Here is a 22,462-nt window from a genome sequence, read left to right as displayed (position 1 = left end):
TATCTTAGGGTGGTTTTGATTTGTATTTCTCTGACTGCTAGAGATGGTGAGCATTTTTTCATGTACTTGTTGATTGTATGTCCTCCTCTGAGAAGTGTCTGTTCAGGTCCTTGGCCCATTTGTTGATTGGGTTATTTGTTATCTTATTGTTTAATTTTTTGAGTTCTTTGTATACTCTGGATATTAGGGCTCTATCTGAAGTGTGAGGAATAAAAATTTGTTCCCATGATGTAGGCTCCCTGTTTACCTCTCTTATTGTTTCTCTTGCTGAGAAAAAAACTTTTTAGTTTAAGTAAGTCCCATTTGTTGATTCTTGTTATTAACTCTTGTGCTATGGGTGTCATATTAAGGAATTTGGAGCCCGACCCCACAATATGTAGATCGGAGCCAACTTTTTCTTCTATCAGATGCAGAGTCTCTGATTTGATATCAATCTCCTTGATCCATTTTGAGTTAACTTTTGTGCATGGTGAGAGAAAGGGATTCAGTTTCATTTTGTTGCATATGGATTTCTAGTTTTCCCAGCACCGTTTGTTGAAGATGCTATCCTTCCTCCATTGAATGCATTTACTCCCTTTATCAAATATAATAAAGTTGTAATTTTGTGAATTGGTCTCTGTGTCCTCTATTCTGTACCATTGGTCCACCCGCCTGTTTTGGTACCAGTACCATGCTGTTTTTGTTACTATTGCTCTGTAGTATAGTTTGAAATCTGGTATCACTATACCTCCTGATTCACACTTCCTGCTTAGAATTGCTTTTGCTATTCTGGGTCTTTTATTTTTCCATATGAATTTCATGATTGCTTTATCTATTTCTACAAGAAATGCCGTTGGGATTTTGATTGGCTTTGCATTAAACCTATAGAGAACTTTGGGTAATATCGCCATTTTGATGATGTTAGTTCTGCCTATCCATGAACAGGGTATATTTTTCCATCTTCTAAGATCTTCTTCTATTTCTCTCTTTAGGGTTCTGTAGTTTTCATTGTATAAATCTTTCACTTCTTTTGTTAGGTTGATTCCCAAATATTTTATTTTTTTTTTTTTGAGGATATTTTGAATGGAGTGGTTGTCCTCATTTCAATTTCGGAAGATTTGTCGCTAATATACAGGAATGCCTTTGATTTATGCGTGTTGATTTTATATCCTGCCACTTTGCTGAATTGATTTATTAGCTCTAGTAGTTTCTTTGTAGACCCTTTTGGGTCTTCTAGGTATACAATCATATCATCCGCAAATAGTGATAATTTAAGTTCTTCTTTTCCTATTTTTATGCCTTTAATTTCTTTTGTCTGTCTAATTGCTCTGGCTAGTATTTCGAGAACTAAATTGAATAGAAGTGGTGAGAAAGGGCATCCCTGTCTTGTTCCAGATTTTAGAGGAAATGCCTTCAATTTTTCTCCATTTAGAATGATGCTAGCCTGAGGCTTAGCATATATAGCTTTTACAATGTTGAGGTAAGTTCCTGTTATCCCTAGTTTTTCTAGTGTTTTGAACATAAAGGGATGCTGTACTTTGTCGAATGCTTTTTCTGCATCTATCGAGATCATCATGTGATTCTTATCGTTAAGTCTATTGATGTGGTGAATAACATTTATTGATTTCCGTATATTGAACCAGCCTTGCATCCCAGGGATGAATCCTACTTGATCATGGTGCACAATTTTTTTGATATGCTTTTGTATTCAATTCGCCAGGATTTTATTGAGGATTTTTGCATCTAAGTTCATTAGAGATATTGGTCTGTAGTTTTCTTTCTTTGAAGTGTCTTTGTTTGGTTTCGGGATCAGGGTGATGTTGGCCTCATAGAATGAACTTGGAAGAGCTCCTTCTTTTTCTATTTCTTGAAATAACTTGAAAGGTATTGGTATTAATTCTTCTTTAAAGGTTTTGTAAAACTCCACTGAATACCCATCCAGTCCAGGGCTTTTCTTGGTTGGTAGTCTTTTGATGGATTCTTCTATTTCCTCCTTTGTTATTGGTCTGTTTAAATTGTGAGTATCTTCATGACTCAATCTGGGCAAATCATATGACTTAAGAAATTTATCGATATCTTCACTATCTTCTATTTTATTGGAATATAGGGTTTCAAAATACTTTCTAATTATCTTCTGTATTTCTGTAGTGTCTGTTGTGATATTGCCTTTTTCATCCTGTATGTTAGTAATTTGAGTTCTCTCTCTTCTTCTCTTCGTTAGCATGGCTAAAGGTCTGTGGATCTTATTTATTTTTTCGAAGAACCAACTTTTAGTTTTATCAATTTTTTCAATGTTTTTTTTAAAAATTTTGTTGATTTCCGCTCTGATTTTAGTTATTTCTTGCCTTCTACTACATTTGCTGTTGTTTTGCTCTTCCTTTTCTAGGGTTTTGAGATGAAGTGTGAGCTCATTTATTTGTTGGGTTTTTCTTTTTTTGAGGAATGAACTCCAGGCAATGAATTTCCCTCTTAGAACTGCTTTCATTGTGTCCCATAGATTCTTATATGTTGTGTCTGTGTTTTCATTTATCTCTAAGAATTTTTTGATTTCCTCCTTTATTGTTGCCAGACTGCGGCACTTTATGTCTTCTGTAATTCATTGATCATTCAGTAACATATTGTTCATTTTCCAGGTGATGCAGGATTTTTCCTTCCTTCTTTTATCATTGATTTCCAGTTTCATTCCATTATGATCAGATAAGATGCAAGGTATTATCTCCACACTTTTATATTTACTAAGAGTTGCCTTATGGCATAATATGTGGTCTATCTTTGAGTAGGATCCATGTGCTGCTGAGAAGAACGTGCATCCACTTGCTGATGGTTGATATTTCTACATATGTCGGTTAAGTCTAGGTTATTGATTGTGTTATTGAGTTCTATAGTTTCTTTATTCAGCTTTTGTCTGGAGGATCTTTCCAATGGAGAGAGTGGTGTGTTGAAGTCACCCATAATTATTGTGTTGTGGTCTATTTGACTCTTGAACTTGAGGAGAGTTTGTTTTATGAACGTTGCAGCACCATTGTTTGGTGCGTACATATTGATAATTGTTATGTCTTGTTGGTGAATGGTTCCTTTTAACAGTATATAGTGTCCTTATTTATCCCTTTTGATTAACTTAGGTTTGAAGTTGATTTTATTCGATATGAGTACGGCCACTCTTGCTTGCTTCCGAGGACCATGTGAGTGGTATGATTTTTTCCCAACCTTTCACCTTCAGCTTGTGTATGTCTTTTCTTATCATATGAGTCTCCTGAAGGCAGCATATTGTTGTATCTGTTTTTTAAATCCAGGTTACTAGCCTATGTCTCTTGATTGGTGAATTTAAGCCATTAACGTTTAGGGTTACTATTGATATATGGTTTGTACTTCCAGTCATGCTTATTTATTTATTTATTTTAATTTGGCTAGTTTTTCCTCTTTGGTTATTCCCTCCCCCTTTACTGAGTTACCTCCCACTGTTAGTTTGGGGTGCTGTTTTTCAATTCCTCTTCTTGTAGTGTTTTGTTCAAAATGCCTTGCAGTGCTGGTTTTCTGGCTGCAAATTCTTTTAACTTTTGTTTATCATGAAATATTTTAATTTCATTGTCAAATCTGAAGCTTAATTTTGCTGGATACAGTATTCTTGGTTGGAATCCATTATATTTCAGCATTTGAAATACGTTGTTCCAGGATCTTCTCGCTTTCAACGTCTGTGATGAAAAATCAGCTGTTAATCTAATTGGTTTACTCCTGAATGTAATCTGCCTCCTTTCTCTCGTAGCTTTTAATATTCTCTCCTTGTTCTGTATGTTGGATATCTTCATAATTATGTGTCTTGGAGTTGGTCTATTACAGTTTTGCATGTTTGGGGTCCTGTAGGCTTCCAGTATTTGGCAATCCATTCCATCTTTCATATCAGTAAAGTTTTCTAAGATTATTTCATTCAACAGATTTTTCATTTCTTTGGTTTGAACCTCTATTCCTTCTTCTATCCCAATGACTCTCAAGTTTGGTTTTTTTATGACATCCCATATCTCTTGTATGGATTGCTCGTGATTTCTTAACCTCCTTTCTGCATTGACTATATTCTTTTCGAGTTGATAAACTTTGTCTTCATTATCTGATGTTCTGACTTCTATTTGATCTAGTCTATTTGTAATATTCTCGTTTGAGTTTTTAATTGGGTTTATGGTTTTCTGCATTTCTAGGATTACTATTTGATTTTTTAAAAAATATCTATCTCCTGGTAGAGTTCATCCTTTGCAATTTGAATTTGCTTATGCAATTCGTTTTCAAAGTTTTCTTTCATTGTTTTGACTTGCTGTCTAATGACTTCTCTAAGATTCCATTCCATCTGAGTCAGGTATGCCTTGAGTTCTTTCTCTGTTCATTTTTCTGATGCCTCTAGGTTCTCCTGTAAATTTAAGTTGTCCTGCATTGTTTGTAATCCTTTTTTCCCTTGTTTTTTTCATGGTGTTCACGTTACTTTCCAACTCTGTTTAACTGCTGTGTTTCTGTTTTCTTCTATAAATTTGTTTTGGTTTTGTATATCTCTGTGGTCTCTCCTTTGTGGTGGGAGACTATGCCTAGAAATGTTGGGCTTTATTGTGCTTTAGAGCTGATCATTCAATTCATAAAAGGCTTACGGATTCTGTATGCATATAGTGATTTGTTGTTTGGTCTTAGGACTTTATGTTTAGGTTAGGTTCTATAATGGTATGAAGGTTAGTATGTCTTGGCTACTTTGGAAGATTGCTCTACTGAAGGGGGATATTAACAGGTGATTGGATCAGGGTGTTTGATAATAGCTAGGTGTTTAGGAGCCCTATAGACAGCCTCAAAATAATCACCTATTTGCATTTAGACAATTACATGTAATTGGGATGAAAGTTGGGGGGAAGTGGAAGGAAGGTGCTCTTAAAAAGAAAGAGTGAGAGAGAGATAGATAGAATAGAGGAGAATGGAAAGAACAATAAAACTTGAAAAGGGAAAGAAAGAAGGAAGGAAAAGGGGAGAAAAAAAACTAATAAAATAGAAATTAAAAAAAAAATGAAGTCTTAGAGATCCATTTTCTTCTCTTCCAGTAGGTGGAGCTACGCCCCCGAGCCGAGCTTCCGCCCTCTATGTACCAGCAGCAATCCCTGTAAGGCGGCTCCTGGGATTCTCTCAATCCTGTTAGTACAGAGCCGTTTCTCTTCACCGGCCCCTCCCTGCCTTCCTTCTGCCAGCCAGCCCGGCCCGCTCACTGGAGGCACTCTCCAAGGATCAGGTTATACTTGCAGCCTCACTGTGTGCCCTATTTCCTGAACGACTGAGCACTTTCTCTGTCATTCATCCAAGTCCCAGTGCTGTGGAGCAGTGATCTGGGAACCGACAGTTTAATTTTTTGGACCCCTTTGGTGGGCACGCCCGCGGAACTGGCGGCTAAGACCTTGGGTGTCGCTGCTGGTGGTAAGGGGAGTTGGGGATCGAGAATCCCCTCTGCTTCACTTGGCCCCTACAGAGTTGGGGATCAGGGGTCTCCTCCGTTTCCTTCAGCCCCCACAGTCATGCCCACGGAGCTCTGGGTCAAGTTTTCCTGGCTGTATGTATCTGGTGGGGGTGGGAGACACACACCTTCTAAAGCCAATTCCGCTGGGAAGGAATCCTGTCGGCCAAATTCTGGTAACGTCACCTCTCTGCTATGGCGGGCCCCAGGCTCCTTGCTGGAGTGTCCGAAGGGAGGGGTGAGTCTGGCCTGTCTCTGGTCTGACCCAGTCTTGGTTGGTTTCGGTTCCGGGTTTGCTATTTCATGAAGACTTGGTTAGAGACCTCTTCATAGGGTCCCTGCGCTGCATCTGTTGAACCGCCTTGGAGGCTGGTCGCTGTGCAGCAGCGGCGGGTGGCGGGTCTGGACCTCCACGCCACGTGGCAGAGATTCACTTGTCTGGGGCAAACTGTCACCTCCAATAATCCTACAAATTCACCAGCAGGTCTCACTTCAGTGGAATTTTGCCAGAAGTTTCTCAGCAGGTAGAATCTGAACGTATGAATGCGACTCTCTGACCCTGTTATTGAGGAGGTACTGAAAGCACTGCCTCCCCACCCGCCGCCATGTTGCGTTCCCTGCCAAGAAACTATTATTTCTCCCTGAAGCGGGGGAGGTCAACAGAACCTCCTCCATCTTAACAGTGGTGGCAGGTTTTCGCCATGTTTCTAGGCCTTTTCAGAGACCTAAAGAATTATTCTATATAAATTAACTTGTGATTCATTTACTCCCAGTACCCCCTTTCACCTATAAAACACTAAAGATGGATTGCTTTCAAAGGAAAGTTTGGGGACTTAGTGAAGCATCTTTAGGAAAAAATGCTTTATCCAACATCTTACAGAAAAGAGTGGGATCAGTTTTGTTGTTCTAAGAGCTTAAAGAGGAGAGGACAGGACTGTGGGCCTAGTTTCTAGTGTGGCTTACATTTAAAACATTATTTGGATGATTGTATGATACCTGGCAAAAAATTTCATGAGAAAAGGGCCTTTTCTGGTTTGTATAGCATCCTTTTGGATTAGCGGGTCTCTAAGACAGTCTTACATTATGGGAGATTGATGGACCAAAAGAGAGAAGGGTGGAATCTGGGGTGAGATTGTGTTCAGAGGTCCAGATCCCATTTCTGGGGGTGTTTCCATCTTTGCCTCACTGTCCAGAAGTTGCCAAGTTAGTGGTCGAGAAAAAGATCAATGAGAGGAATGTCCCTTATGCTCTGGAGCCGAGTGAGACCAGAGAAATGGTCCATTGTTTTGGGAAAGCTTTACAGAAGAGGGTGTCAGAGAGACTAAGAACTTTTTCCTATCAAATTGTGAGTCATACAACCACCTACCCATTTCTGATGACTATTCCAAGTTTTTAGTTGAATATGTGAGACTTCAATCGTCCTATAGTGGCATCATCAAATGAGCAGGAATGATGTCCCATGTAAGTCTTGAGTTATTGCGTGCCCACCATACACCTGCCCTATGAGAATGCTTTTCCACAAAACCTAGTAACATTTTTAAGCCCCAAAACATCCCTGGACACTTACTAGATTAAGGCACTGGGAAGGATCTACCTTATCTCTACCACTGGGTAGGGTCAGGGCACATAATTGTTTTCTATGACAGGCACAATTAGAGGAGATGTCCTTGTTATACACAGACATCCATATTGACAGTTGTTTTGTATTTTGTTCTTGTATAAAGTAGCAAACTGGATAAAAATATCTGGTTCAACTGAAGTTGAGTAACATACCGACCTTTATGTGATTACAGAGATAAACGTTGAGACTACTTCCTGAGAGCTAATATTTATTGAACACTTGTTACATGCCAGAAATAATATTAAAACTTTTACAAGTATTGTCTCCTAGGAACCCTATAAAGTATGTATTTTTACTTTGCATCTTAAATATGGGTTACACAGTTGGAAAGCGGTAGAGCCAGGCTTACAGTCAAGTCTGCCTGACCCTAGTGTATAGCATTATGCTGACTCTCCAGCATAGAGAGATGTGGTTGGTGTAAACATCTGTTAAGGTAAATTTCCTGTTTAGATTCAAGTATATAACCAATCCAACACTAACTGGTATCCAGGAGAGATAAGCACAGACAAGAGTGTATGGTGGGAATGGGTCGAAGAAGGTTATAAATACAGGAGATGAAGAGTAGCATGGAGTGGAACCAAACCTGAGCTAATACTGTGGCTGCTCATGGTTCAAGTTTTCATCGGGACCCATAATCCCAGTCTCACAAAGCTGCCCCACAAGGAAATGGTTCCATTGTTAAATATAATTACTTCTTGTCAAAGAGGATAGCTGCTTCTTAAAGATGCACAGTGTAAATTTGCCTGTTCCCAGAACCTGTTTAATGTTGGTTTTGCCCAACATTTTTCAAATATTTGGTGGCAGATCTCTTTAATGTATCACAACAAATTGTCCTGAAGGCTCTGCTGCCTTAGTGAGATGAGATTAGTAGTCAACTCCAGATCCACACTGACATTATATCGGAATATCACCTCTTATTAGTATATTGCATTTAGAATTTTTATTTCTAAATTTATGCTTAAACTTTTGACTGGTCAGCTAAAAATCATTCATTCCAAAACAAGTTATCTTAACTACTTTCATTATTTAGAATACTCATTAAATAATTAAATAATGCCCTCAAATAATAATAATTAGAAATACAGGCTTAGGCACCCCTGTGCCATTTACAATAATCATCTGGTGCCATAATTGGGAAGAATAAGGTGCAGGGTAAATGGTATGACAGTGGCCAAGAGAGGTCCGTGTGCCCTGATAATGGGCATGAGGGATTATTATTCAGATGCTCACTAGCTCTCTGACTCCAGCCTTCAGTGGATGTGAGGGACAATTGGCACAATTTCTGGTGATACATAATTCATATAAGGGAAAAGATGCAAATATGAGTTTGACTAAGTAGAAAAGTGCCCCAAACTCAGAATATAGGGCACCCTTATAATAATCTTCAAGAACCTGCCTCTCCCCGGCCATTTTAGCCCACCTACTTTGTTCCTATAGGTGCTCCTGAGTTACCACATAACCCCATAACCCTGCCAAACTAAAATGATCCTATACTTCAGTAGGGTTTTTAAAAGCTTTATATTATGATAAAATTGTAAGCTGAAGGTATTCCAAGAATAATACCCTGATTACCCTTTGTATCATTCTTGTAGATTTAATAATTTTAATTTTGCTACATTTGCTTCCTCTCCATCTTTCTTTGCACACCCACACATACACACACACACACACACACACACACACACACTCACACACACACAAATTAGTTTTCCTGATCTATAGTTATAAGTTCACCTTTATCTTTAAATACTTTAGTGTATGTTTTCTAAGAACAAGGACATTCTTAATTATAGCATAATGATAACAAAATGGCCAAATATTCCTCCCATTCCTGTGTACATGTCCTTTTTTTTTAGAGAGAGAGAGAGAGAGAGAGAATTTTTTTAATATTTATTTTTTAGTTCTCGGCAGACACAACATCTTTGTTTGTATGTGGTGCTGAGGATCGAACCCGGGCCGCACGCATGCCAGGCGAGCGCTGCCGCTTGAGCCACATCCCCAGCCCTGTGTAATGTCCTTTTGTAAAATGATTTTGATACTCCTTCCATCAAGAAGGAGTTTATTTCTTCATCCATTGAATCGGACTTAGTCATGTGACTTGCTGTGGATATAGAATATTAAACGCTGTTGCAAGCAGAGGCTTGAAAAATGCCTATGCTATTTGATTTGCCCTTTTTTTCTGACATTGAAAATGTTTCTGGTGTCATGTGAACAAGCTGGGTGAGCCTTGGAGGATGAGAGCCATGAAGTCACCATCTTCATTAACATCAGTCAAAGTGACATTGGAATGAGGCTATATAGACAATACAGCCTCAGCTGGACCACCCTAGACTAGAAGAATAGCCAACCTACAGAACTATGAGAAAGAATATTGTTTGTGGCTTTAAGCCATTCAGTTTTACACCCTGTTTTATGCACAGCAAAAGCCAATGATATATAGAGAGAAATGACCAAAACTTCAGTATATTTAATATATTATTTTATCTAATTCATATTCAAATTATTCCAATTGTCCTTAAAATGATTTTTATAGCCTTTTTTCCCAAGTTAGTCTGTGTCCCAATCCAGGTTTATGCATAGCAATTAGCTGTCAGATCTCTTTGATTTCTTTTAATATGGAACTCTTCTGTTTTTACTTTTTTTTTTATGGCTGACAGTTCTGAAGTGTATGGAGCCGTTGTTTTGAAGAATGACTTTAAGTTGTAGTTTTCGTGATGTTTTCTTGTGATTAGATTTAAGTAATGCAGTTTTTACAAGAGTACTGCATGAGTGATCTTGCATTCTGCCCAGTGCTTCCTATCACAAGGCACAGAATGCTACATTGTCTGATTATTAGTGATGTTAACTTTTTCACTTCAAAGTTTTCTGCACTGTCTTACACTATATTTCCTTTTGCTATTACTAAATAATCTATAGGGAGTTGAATTGGTTCTCATTCTTTCACACAATTTATGTTTTAGTGTGTCTTACACTCATTTTAAAATTTTTGTTTTGTTGTGATAAAAGCACTTAACATGAAATCTACTCTCTTAATAGATTTTAAGGTGTATAATGCAATATTTTTATCTATAGGCATAGTTTTTTTGTAGCAAATCCCTAGAATTTATTTTCTTGCAAACTGAAATTTTATACCTAGTCATGAGAAATTCTGCTTTTTCCTACCCTCCAACCCCTAATCATCACCATTCTGTTTTTCTCTCTGCGAGTCTATTTTGGATATCTCTGGTAAGTGCTGTTCTATAGTGTTTGTCCTTCTGTGAGTGGCTTATTTCTCTTAGCATAATGTCCACGAGACTATTCACTTCTCACATTTTAGGATTTCCTTTTCTCACCTGGAAAGAGGGCCACCATGGTGTTTGCAAAAGGCCATCAGTGGGATTTTTGAGCATAGAATTTGCAGCAGCAAGTGGATCTCTTTGTTATGGCTGAATCTGTAAGCTGAGCCATCAGTGATGGCAGGTATGCAGCATTGGGCAGACCACCCTATAGGTGAAGAAAGCTAGTCAGCAATGAGGACTGAGGGAGAACTTCGTTTCTTGAGTCTCAACTGTATTCTTGCATTTCCTACTTACTCAGAGTCTCACCTTCTTTGTTCTCTGAGTCAAAGAGATCATGTCTTTGCTTAGAGTTGGGTTTCTGCTGCCTGTTACCAAAAGAATTCTAACATTCTACCTAATACATCACCTACAATTATGAGTAAGATACAAATTATACTGTCAATCTAAATATTGCTAAAGTGTATAAGATTAGGGGCATGGATTACAAAGATAAGCATTGCTACTTTGATGCTATAAATAGTTTCAGATGAAAAAGGCAGTTTGGAAGATCTTTGGAGTCGGACTATGAAGAAGGATCTATTCTGATCATAAATTGCAGGTGGGGCTTTGTGGAACAAGATGCCAAGCTCTAATTTGGGGTACCAAGTGTTTAACTAGGGTTTAATGCCTGTGAAAGGAAAGGAAAAGAAGCAATTGAGCTGAGGGAGAACTGTAATGTAGGTTCAACAAAGCCACAGTCCACTGAGTCAGTCAGAGTGTAGTGTGTCTAGACAAAGTTGCTGGTCCTTAATACTCTCATCCTGCTCAGCCTCAATATGGCTGGCCTAAGAGGGATATCAATTCAGTCTGATTGACTCTCTGCAGCTGGGGCAGATTCTAAAGGAACTCTTGGCTGAAGGATGTCTGCTGACTGTCCTCTCCATACCTGGGCAGTTCATCTCTGTGTCTAACCCACCAAGATACACAAAAAGTGAGTGTTGTATATTTTTATGGCTAAATGTATGCTGTCCTCAGTGTGTTCAAACAATATTGTGTGCTTTAATAGAGTGGTGTATCTTTTTTTAAAAAAAGCCGTTATTAAATTTATGATGTCTAAGTAGCCAGTGTCATTTTAGAATGGAAAAAATAAATAACAGCAAATTGAGATTGAGTCCTAAAAGGAAAAGTGGTCCTTAACTTGTATGAAAAGTTCTTGTCCCGTTCGATTTATTTCACAGATTTTAAAGGAACTTTGAAAGAGTTCCTTCTTATTTCAGTTTCAAACTTTTGAAAGACTTACTTCTTATTTAAAGGAAATGATAGTAGGAAAACCAAAATGGTCATTTTGATATTTTGATACCAAGGTTGCTGTGGATTTATCTACAAGAACAAGTTGAATAATACCTTACAGAGAGGCAGAACACATACAAGAAGAATAAGATAAATAATGGAAAATAAAAAGTTTTTTTTTTTCAGTGGTAAGGAAGCTGGGGCGGTCTAATAGATCATGGCGACAACTGAGCAGTGATAACTATAAAAGATATTCTTGGAATGGATATCCTCACAATTCAAATGACTGGCCTTAGTCCAGGTCTTTATTTGTAGGTCTTAAAAATGATATGTGTCTGAGTATCACCAAAGGTTTTTTTTTTATTGGAAATTGCTATAACTAAGGACAGATATGATTGGAATTTGGAAGGCAGCATTTATCATTGCTAAATTGGATTGCTTATATTTATAGTTCTTTCAAAAGTACCAAACATGGAAGGTTTCCACTTGCAACAATTCTTCAATATTGTGTGTTTGCTCAAAAAATATGAGAATGAGGTACTTTTGAGACTTGATTTTATAAATATAGTTTGGGAAATACACATTGTGCCTTGAAAACTGGTGCCCAGAGGCCTAATCAATTCAGGTCATTCAGTGGCATTTATCTAGGAATATATACTGAACACAGGCATTCTCAAGATGAAATAGATAGCTTCAATAAAACACAGTTCAGTCAACTATGACCAATAAGAATACACTTATAAAATTCTATACATATTATTATACATGCACATAACACATATTACAAATGTACATTGCATATATTATAAATTTAATACATGTGGAATAAAGATTTAATGTCAAAAATATTTTATAAAACTGGAATGATAAATTTCACAATGAGGTATGGACTTAAGACAATAACAAGTATTTTTTTTCCTGTTTGAAAAATGAATATTTTAAACTGTGTGGCTGCCTGAAACTTCAGATAACTATTGAATTGTCCCCAAAGTATGCAAATTGATAAGCTATCATTAGAGCCTACACATTTGTATTGACCAACAATAATAGTTATAAAAGTAATGATTAGGCCTGTGAAAGAAAAATAATAATCAAATGCAAGTACTTGAAACCATTTTCTAGTCTTGCTCTGTATTATATTTTATCAAAGTAGACTCTAACATATGCACTCAAACACTACAGGGATATAAGGTCCCAGAGTCTTCTTTAGTGAAGAAAAACACAAAGGTTTTTGAAGAAATTTTTAACATACATTTTCAGAAAATGAGCAATTTGTATGATGTCAAGCACCATTAATTGAAATATTTATCCTTTGCTTTAATAAATTTGTCTCACTGACTTGATCCAAAAGCTTTTTGATTAAACAGTTTATGCTCCTAAGTTGAAAAAAATATATAGGAGGAGTATTTACTTTGACTTAGCAGCATGGTGCAGAAAATAAACTATTGTACTGTATATTAGGAAATTCAGGCCCAGATACTGAATCATCAGACATTATACTGCTATTATAAATATAAATATTTATAATACAAAATGGTAACAACATTGATAATGTAAGACTAAAATTTTAAATTCCAAAAGAAGTAATAGCAATAAATATAATGGTTTAGAACTATAAAAACTGATTTTAAAAACCCTGCCCAATAGACCAGACATTTTATTCCAAAACTAATAATATAAGGACCCTAAGCTAATAACTGTTCTACTAAATAGAAACATCTCAATAACAGAGGATGACAAAATTAGTGTAGCCTGTGGCTTTGATATAGGATTTGATGAGAGTTGGAAATTGAGAAATATCAAAATAGAGACAGTTATCTTATTGAGTGAAGTAGTTTCAGAATAGCTAATGGGAACTCTTACAAACCTGGAGAATCTGTCACATGTGACATCAGTTAAAAAGTTACTACTTTCTGCTGCTTGTTATACATCAACATATTTCTAACCCAGATCGTAGATATAATGTATTTGGCTAGTACTGTTAAATTGACTTGAGAACAGATTTGTGTGAACAGTGAAAGCAAATAAAATGATAAATCCAGGGCAAAAGGTATCAAAATATTTCTTTACAAAAACAAAGAAATTTCTTTGAGATGATTTCTCATGGGGAATTTGACTAGAGACGGGATTTCTACAAACTGAAGATATATAGAAGCAACAATTTGGAAGGTTTCCAAATGTCACTGAAACAATATGGCCTTGAGAAGAGATAAATTAGACAGATGGAACCATGCAAATGTCACCTATTGGAAATCTGAACAGGAGGTGACTGATGTAATAAAAGCAGCTTGTAACCAAAAAGCTCAGGACCTGACTTATTGCAGATTTCTGGTACAAGAAGTTCATGATAGCACATGGAGTTGTTGCAGAAAAAATTGTGAATAAATCAGAAATGAATACTCAATTTAATGAGACTTGAAAACAAGAAGCAACTCTAAATAGCAATATTTTGAAGTCACTACATTTTACATCAGTGACATTTTTACCTACTTTGTATAAACTAGTGACATCAGTTTTGTTATAGATTTGCACCACTAAAAGGGAAACCCCTCCATTAATGAGATTCAAGGATTACAAATTTCCTAAAGGAATAAACGCACTATTATAGCCTTTATTTGCCTGCAAGAACCTCATGTTCCAGTTATTGCCATCCTCATGCATACTTTCATATTTCTGAGTTTCAGATCTTTGCTAATATGCTGTGCTTTTGATGGCCTCCCTGCCTCCCCATTTGGACACATTCCAATCTTACCTTTATAAGCCTTCATGAAGTCATTTCTGACCACCCCAGCCCAGGAACACCTCTTTCTTGTTGGAACTCAACAGTCACAAGTCACATAATGGCTCTTTAGCTTTTGGCTTCATGTGATAGCTAGCTGTGTACTATTTCTTATTAAAATATTAATTCCCCAAGGGAAAAGTTTAATCAGAACCATTCTTATTTTCTCTGCAGCAGCTAACACAATATCTCATATATACAATAAACATTTGTTAATTGAATAAATAAACTATAACCCATTTCCAAACCATTATTAAACTAAAATATGTGATTGAGTCTACTCATAATTCTTCTAGGTATTTACAGGATTTATGAAGATAGAGGCAAGTTCTTGTCCTTTCTTAATTTATAACAATTTGTGCTGTTCATATAGCACAAGGCAGATAATTAATACTATCCAATTATTAATAGCATAATTATACATCATAATTAGGAAATATTAATTAAAGCTACTTAACTAATATTCATGTTTCTATTGTGAAGCCTATCTATTCTTTTATTAGCTCAACTTATGCAATATGTATCACGGTACTTAGTGGTATCTTTAAAAAAATAAATAAAACTACTTAAGGTTTTATTACCTACTTAAGATTTTTTTTTTTTTTTGGTACTGGGGATTGAACTCAGGGGCACTCAACCACTGAGCCACATCCCCACGAGCCCTATTTTGTATTTTATTTAGAGACAGGATTTCATTTAGTTGCTTAGTGCCTCACCATTGCTGAGGCTGGTTTTGAACTCACCATCTTCCTGTCTCAGCCTCCAGTGCTGCTGGGATTACAGATGTGCACCACTGTGCCAAGCCTATTTAAGTTTTTAAAGTAGTTTATACTTTAGATACTTTAGGTGAAATGATGTATGCTGAAATATTTGTGTGATTTGCACATTATTTTTAAAACATTAAATAATTGCTGACATTTTAATATTAGAAGAATCCACATTCAAAATAGAACTAGATTTATAACTTCTTTTGAAAAACCAGATCTGACAGTATCTACCCCTATTTTTTTCAGGGTAACAATCTGCTTGGTTGGAGTTGTGTTGGCTTCTGTAGACGTGGAATGCTCTCTAGTTTTCAAGGTCCCACCAGGCCCTTCTCATTTATTAATGTTCCCTATCTGTCCATTTTAGGCCATTAACTTTATTTTTATTTTAAAGTACCTTTGAAAAAGGATGTGGCAGAGACTGTATTTATTTATGAACCTCAATTTCTTTTTCCTATTTTGCCTAGATTCTTGAGTGTGACCATGAGATGGAATTCTTGCCAATGAGTGGAGAAGTAATAAATGTCACTTTCCACCCTACTCCACTCAAGCTTTCCACACAGACCTCTCCATTGTTGTCCTCCTTCCGATGGAGAATGCACAAGGACCTGTATACAGGTAGAGCTTCAAAAATGAAGGAGCCTAGGTCCTTCAATGATGTTGATTGTTGGAGAGTTCTGATAGGTATAACGGTCATCTCCCTTGGTTTTTATGTGAGCTAGAAATAGCCTACTATATCCTTCTATATATACTATAACTTTATTCATTCAAGGATTTTTGTTATCACAGTTAACATACCTCAAATAACCCAGAGTGTTGATGACCTGGTAATTGTTCATGGCAGTCCTGTATGAAGGAATGTACCTGATTCTTGGTAAACAACAAATGTCAAGTAGGCAGGGGAATAGAGAATCAGTGACTCATCCTGTTTGGTGGCATTACTCATTCTGCAATGAAGAGCTTTCGTGGAAGCTTTGAATTCAATTCAGACACAATAAAAGAGTGCCTGGTATGCAAGGCCTTGTAAATAACATTTGGTTAGTAGAAAGGGGTTAAAGACAGAGATGCTGGGTCAGCCCTGACTTCAAAATGCTTTCTACTCTGAGAAGCCCTATCATTAACCTCAACAACAATCCTTTACAGAGCACCTGCTTTAATGCCTTGAGTTTGTCTCCAAGGTCAGTGGAATGATATTTAGTTTCTCTGTTAGTTTTATTAAAATTTGTTGAAAGAAAATGAAAACTTCAGTTTCAACTTACTGACTTCCAGGGCCATGGACTAAAAAAAACCCAACCCACTCTATCCTTATGAATCACTAAGTTGCAAGAAAAATTAATTTAAATTAAGGAGGTCAGATGTATTATGATTTGCATATTGGTTTTAGGTTTGATTTTGAGGCTTAAAATTAATTATATATGGTACAATTTATAGTTTTATATTTATATGCTAATAATATTTTTGTCCAAGCATAATTATTGTGTAGAGAACATCATACCCATATAGAATTTTGAAGTATGATTTTTAATTGGAGACTAGTTTCTATTATTTTGTTTTTATTCCTTCATCTATGCAGGTCTCTATGAAGAAGCCTGGAAATTTCTCTCTGCTATGCTTGCTATTAGGTAGATAACTTCATCTTTGGGGATAAAGAACAAGGAAGCCAATATATTTTGAGCTTTTCTGCATTCTGCATGCATGGACATGTAATATATTTAATGGACTAAAACTCCTACTTAAAAACAATATTGTTTTTACTGTTTGCTTAATGTCAACCCACTTTGTGACATATTTTTCAGGAACACATTGTAATAAAGGCTCTCTTGAAGTTCTTTCAAAGTGCAGCTTGGGTGGAAATGTCTTCTGTCTATCATATTGAGAGTCATTCTGTCCCTGAATACATTTTCAGGATCCATTAAATAGCAATAGTATTATGGGTGATGCTGTTATAGAGCCCTGGAATGTTAGAACTCAAAGATCTTTGACTCTTAGTGTGTCTACCCAACTTACTATCCTTGTTTTTTTTTTTTTTTTGGGAATTTACTTTCAATTTCTGCTGAAAAAGTAGATCTAGGTTTAAGTAACTTAACTCCTTTGGTGATAACTATAGTAACTGTCTATAAAAGGGATGGACAGTTGATGTAAATGCAATCAATCAAATTAACTTGCTTTCTTTTGTTTGAGCTAAGAGCTAACTACGTGGCTGACTTGGACAGCTGGAGGCTCCAGAGCTGATGTTAGGGAATGGATGGGTCAATGATTATACTTAAAAACAAAAGCAAAATCAAAACAAAACAAAAACCCAAACAGCTACAACAATAACAACAAATGGACTCCGGATGTAAAGAGATACCAGAAATCAGCTTTGTTATATGGGTAAATCTGAGTTTGAAAATATGCTGTAGTCAAGGCCAAAATGGGCTGGGTTTCTGCTTTTTATCCCTGAAGTTGAAGTTTTCTTCCAGCAGCAGAAAGAGCAGCTAGAATTCCCCAGACCTCCCCTTGCCTGTGACTCCAGGGGCCTCAGGAATAAAATCTGCCAGATGAACATTCTGTACAGAGATCACACAACCAGGGAGGAGAGAACATTCAAGACTTATGGGCAGGACAGGTTCTAAAAGAAAAGGAATCAAAAGATCCTGGGTTCTACTGGCACATGTACATTCTTTTCAGTCTTGCAAGTCAGGTGAGTCATGCTCCGGAAAAAGGAGAGAAGAGGGTAAAGTCTGGGTGGACTTCTTTTCAGACACTCTTTAAACAGAGAATATTTCCAGTTTTATGGGCCAAGGCAGGAAGAAAAGAGGCTTATTTCCCTTATGCAGCCTTGAGACCAATGTTGCAAGACAGTGTTATGGGGGAATAGGAATTAGGAGTCTGTAGAGGAAAGAAAGAAAAAAAAAGCAGAGGAGAGTAGAGATATACAGAGGACAGAAAATGCAGAGAAATAGCTGCCTGACACCTCTATTACCCTGAGGCTTGCCCCTTACTTGTGATGTGAGTTCTAGGAGAGTCTCCCTACTCCTTATAATAAATTCTCGTACTTAACTTGGCTGAAAAGCTTCCTCTCTCCAGCTCACCTAAGATACTAATCTTTACAAAGTGTATTATGTGCTAAACACTGTGGTATGTTCCTTATAATAGCTAATTTGATGAAAAGCTGATTTGTCACAATGCATTTAAGTAAAAATTAAGCAATTAAAGATTTAACTTTGAAAAGGGTTAGCATTTAATAATTCCCTTTGCCCCAATATAGTTTCCTAGCATTTGCATTAGACTATGGAAAAGGACACTTAGAATTCTCCCCCACCACTTGTTCATGTAGGGAGAATTATTAAATGCAAAAAGAAGATACAATTTCACAGAAATTATGTGAATACATTTGTAATAGTTTTAACATTCATTTAATATTATAAAATGGTCAAGTGTGGACAAAAATGTTGTGATATTAGGATGAATCCTGTGAAGTTTACATTTTTTTCAGTTAAAAATAATTGAACATTAGCAATTTCATATGTATGAACCTCATTATGCACCATAATATTTTTAGTGGGTATATTTAAGAGATGAGGCCTTCTTTATGCAGAGAACTGTCTGGACTCTGGTCTAGGCTAAAATGCAAGAAAGTACTTCCCAAATGCCAGCTCATGGCTAAGTAGAAACAATCTGTGGGGAAAAAAAAGACTTTATTAAGACATTTTTAAAAATTGTCAAGTTTCTTTGAATTAAAAAAATCCTTAAATACATAATTTTGGATGATTAAACTATCTTTTCCTTTTTAAAGTGATGTTACAATAAATAGTACTTTAAAAATTTACTTACGTAGAAAAATAATGGAAAGTGTATGTAAGTCTTCAAAATTGTTCTTGTTATGTCACTATTCTCCAAAATCCAAATGTTCAAGAACCACCCAAGGGTACACAAGGTAGCAGTGTGAGTGGAATGCAGGCGAGTAGGGAAGATCAAAGGCTGTACAAGCCATTCACTCATCCTTCCCTTTTCATTTATTTATGTAATAACTTGTATAGCACCGGAGGTTATTTTTTGCTCTCCTTAGGGAGAAGGGTCTTCAGAGCCTGAGTCTCCTCTCCTTTTATTGTTGTATCACTCCTTTGCTTCATGAAGAGCAGAGCTGCCTTGTAATACACTGGGGACTGAAAAGGCAATGTCCCTTAAGTTTTTTCCCCTAAAGCCTGAGCAACATGATTATCGAGAAGTTCCCATTCTGTCCCTCATCCTTCTACCTTCCCTTCTCCCAGCACAAACACATATTTGATAATTGCAGAGGCTTCTGAAGTTCTTAACGAGGGGGTCTTGTAGCTCTCAAAATCCTAGACCCATGCAGAACAGTGACGAGGTCTTCATTCCACTTCCTTTCCCTTTAATCCTTGGGAAGGAAGAATTAACTAATATTAATTAAACTTTCAAATGGCCCCTCTGTTCTGACGGACAACTTCCTCCTTGATATTTTGTAGTCATCTTTCCTAAGTCCTCCATCTTCTTCCTTGCTCTTTCCTCACAGGGTGGGATTTCTAGTTCCTCACCTCCAATTCTTTATTGTGACTTGAGGACTTCAGGCCTTGGTTGTTCCCAATGTGGAGGTGGGTGGGGGTGGATTTTTTCCATGCATGGGAGAAAAATATAATTTTTCAATTCTGGCTCAGTCTGCTGTCCAGCAGGTATTTTGTTTTATTCATTCAATACTTTTACTTGACAAGCAAGGTGAGAATTATTTTTTTTAAAATATAGACAATACAATATTATCTCCAGTGAATAAAGCACATGTTTCTAATAACATGACTTGACCTTTCCCATTGCAAAACAATAAAAATGAATAGAACTATTTTACTAAAAAGTTTTTTAGTCTCAGATCTGACTTTCTTTTCTTTTTTTCTTTCTTTTTTTAAAAAAATTATGCACTACTATTGAGTTCTTCTTTCCACCCTAGAGGGGTGTCACCAGTTTCAGTTTGATGCCAATGATCAATCAGTAACCATTGAATGTTGTTTAACAATTGCGACGCTGTTTTAGTTAGTGAGAATGAACTCAGCTTTCTCCTATTGACCCCTGACTGATATAGGCAGGAAAGTCTTTCTACAATTCTAATATTGTGCAGGAAACTCTTTACTCCATAAGCAGGTAAAGGGAGTTTTAATCTGTGTTTTTTAAGAGGTGAAAATTTCAATAGCAACTGATTGTAATATACCCTTAAAATATTTCATTGTTGTATTAATATTAAGAATATTTCAGAAAGGGAAACAGGTAAACTATAATAATGTTTACTGATCATGTAACTGTGGAAAAGCCACTGAATACTTTGTGAATTTAGAATAACAATTTGTTCTCTTAAACATGTTCATAAAACCATTAGAGATGTCAATGTGGTATTTTGTGAATCATAGAAGTGTGCTATAGAAGTACAAATAAGCCTCAATTTATAATGTGAAAATCATATCTATTCATTATTTTTTTCTAATCTGACTAAAATACTCTCTAAAAACAGAATCCTCCCACTGAAGTAGAGCAGTAGTATAGGCAGTAGTAAAAACTGTCTGCCGGAAAGTCTTGCAATAAAAGCTTTTCTGGGTTAGCTTTATAGGTGAGAATTTGGAAGAATTTCAGAAAGCAAAGTCCATAGTTTCTGATCTTACCTTGTGCATCTGCTGAACACTTTTTCTCCTCAAGTGCTGACACTCTATCAAGTGCTAGAAGTTTATACTGCAGCTGTACTTTGGAACTGGAGTATCTCCTAAGAATCATGTGTTGAAGGGTCCCTAGCTGGTGGCACTATTGAGAGGTGGCTTTAGGAGGTGGGACTTACTTGGAGGAAGTAGGTCACTTGGGAGCATACCTTTGAAGGGAATAGTTTATCACCAGATCTTCCCCTATCCCCTCTCCCTTTCTTTTTCTTTCTTTCTTTCTTCCAGGTTGCCTTGACGTTAGCAGATTTACTCTGCTGTGCGCTACTGGCCATGATATTCTGCCTTGTTAGTGACTCAAAGCAGTGTGGTCAAGTGACTATGGACTCCAACCAATGAATATATGACTCAAAACAAATCTTTCCTCTTTTAAGTTGATTTTCTCAGGTATTTTTTTTTGCAGTGACGGAAAACTGACTAACCTAAGTGCTTACTTGAAAACACTTCTAGTGCCTAATTTTAAAACCTCATTGAGATCTTATATAATGTTATGGGAAGTTAGTGTATGGTCTATGTGAACCTGTATGACCTATTATTTCTATTAGTAATTCTCAAGCTGGGGACTCACTCAGCATGTTAGGGTGGAACCTCCATTTCTATATTTCTAACAAGATCCCAGGTGATTTTGATGTTTCTCTTCTGCAGACCAAACTTTGAATAAGGATTTATGAACAGAATTTTAATGTCAATCAACTGGTTTTTATGATAGCAATAACTGGCTGATTTCCTCTCTTGATTGAGAAAAATTACTTGGGATCACCATTTAACTCAGTCCCAATGCCAACTCAAGATAAATATTTATAAAAGAAGAAAAAGGGCAGAGAAAATAAGACTGTGATTAAATTCTGTGATAGATTTTTAAACTCTGGGGTAACTCTAAGGCTTTTCTTTCTACATTACACAACAGAATCTGCTTTTTAGTGTGGATTTTGGAGTTAGTAAGATCTGGATTTAAATTCTGTATTTACCCTGTTCACTTTTTTTTAAATGATTTGTTTGTTAAAAGTTTTTTTTTTTCCTTTTTAGTGGGATCTTACACATGCCAGGCAAGTGCTCTACTACTGAGTTGTACCCTTATTGCTCAGTTTCCCATCTGGGTAGCACAGAGTTGCTGTAAGGACAAAAGGGACAATGCAGGTTGACTGCTTCGTGGAATGTTAAGTTAGTTAAGTGCTCAAATTCTACATGTTATTATCTTCAACAAGCAAGTGAATCTAGGTCCAATTTGATTGTTACTGGAGTAGAAATTCTACTACACATCTATTGGCTATCACCATTTGGTAAGGTGGACTTTTGAACACTAGTCTGGTACTACAAGAATCATATCATTTAATTGTCAAAAAGAAGCTAATAATTGTGTACAAAGCACTTCACCTGAAAAAAAAGTGTGAATATCAAAATTGAACAGTTTTTATTCAGATCCTTATAATTGGAGGTTGTCTCATTTAAAACTTTTGGCTCAGATATTTTTGTATCAGTATACTTATTATGTCATTTTATTAATATATATGGAAAATAAAGTATATACATTTGTCTTTATGAATATTTAGTCACCCTTCAGCCTTGTGATAAATTTCATAAACACCCCAGAGATTAATATTCAACACAT

General features: G+C 36.4%; 1 protein-coding gene and 1 long non-coding RNA gene across 2 annotated transcripts in view; one reads left to right on the top strand and one right to left on the bottom strand.

The window, feature by feature from the left end:
• The window catches only part of Tph2 (tryptophan hydroxylase 2), a 232,927-nt gene extending 215,955 nt beyond the window's left edge, over positions 1-16,972 (top strand). Inside the window, exons 14-17 of the transcript XR_013440445.1 lie at positions 5,046-10,295; positions 11,213-11,318; positions 15,628-15,778; positions 16,734-16,972. The gene's annotated coding sequence lies outside the window, so the exon portion shown is untranslated. The remainder of the gene's footprint in view (positions 1-5,045; positions 10,296-11,212; positions 11,319-15,627; positions 15,779-16,733) is intronic.
• Positions 1-22,462, bottom strand: part of LOC144378605 (uncharacterized) — a 106,396-nt gene that overhangs the window by 5,631 nt on the left and 78,303 nt on the right. The gene's annotated exons all lie outside the window — the stretch shown is intronic.

The sequence above is a fragment of the Ictidomys tridecemlineatus genome, chromosome 6 (genome assembly GCF_052094955.1).
Source record: "Ictidomys tridecemlineatus isolate mIctTri1 chromosome 6, mIctTri1.hap1, whole genome shotgun sequence".
Classification (NCBI taxonomy): domain Eukaryota; kingdom Metazoa; phylum Chordata; class Mammalia; order Rodentia; family Sciuridae; genus Ictidomys; species Ictidomys tridecemlineatus.
This window is presented reverse-complemented; position numbering and strand designations above follow the sequence as displayed.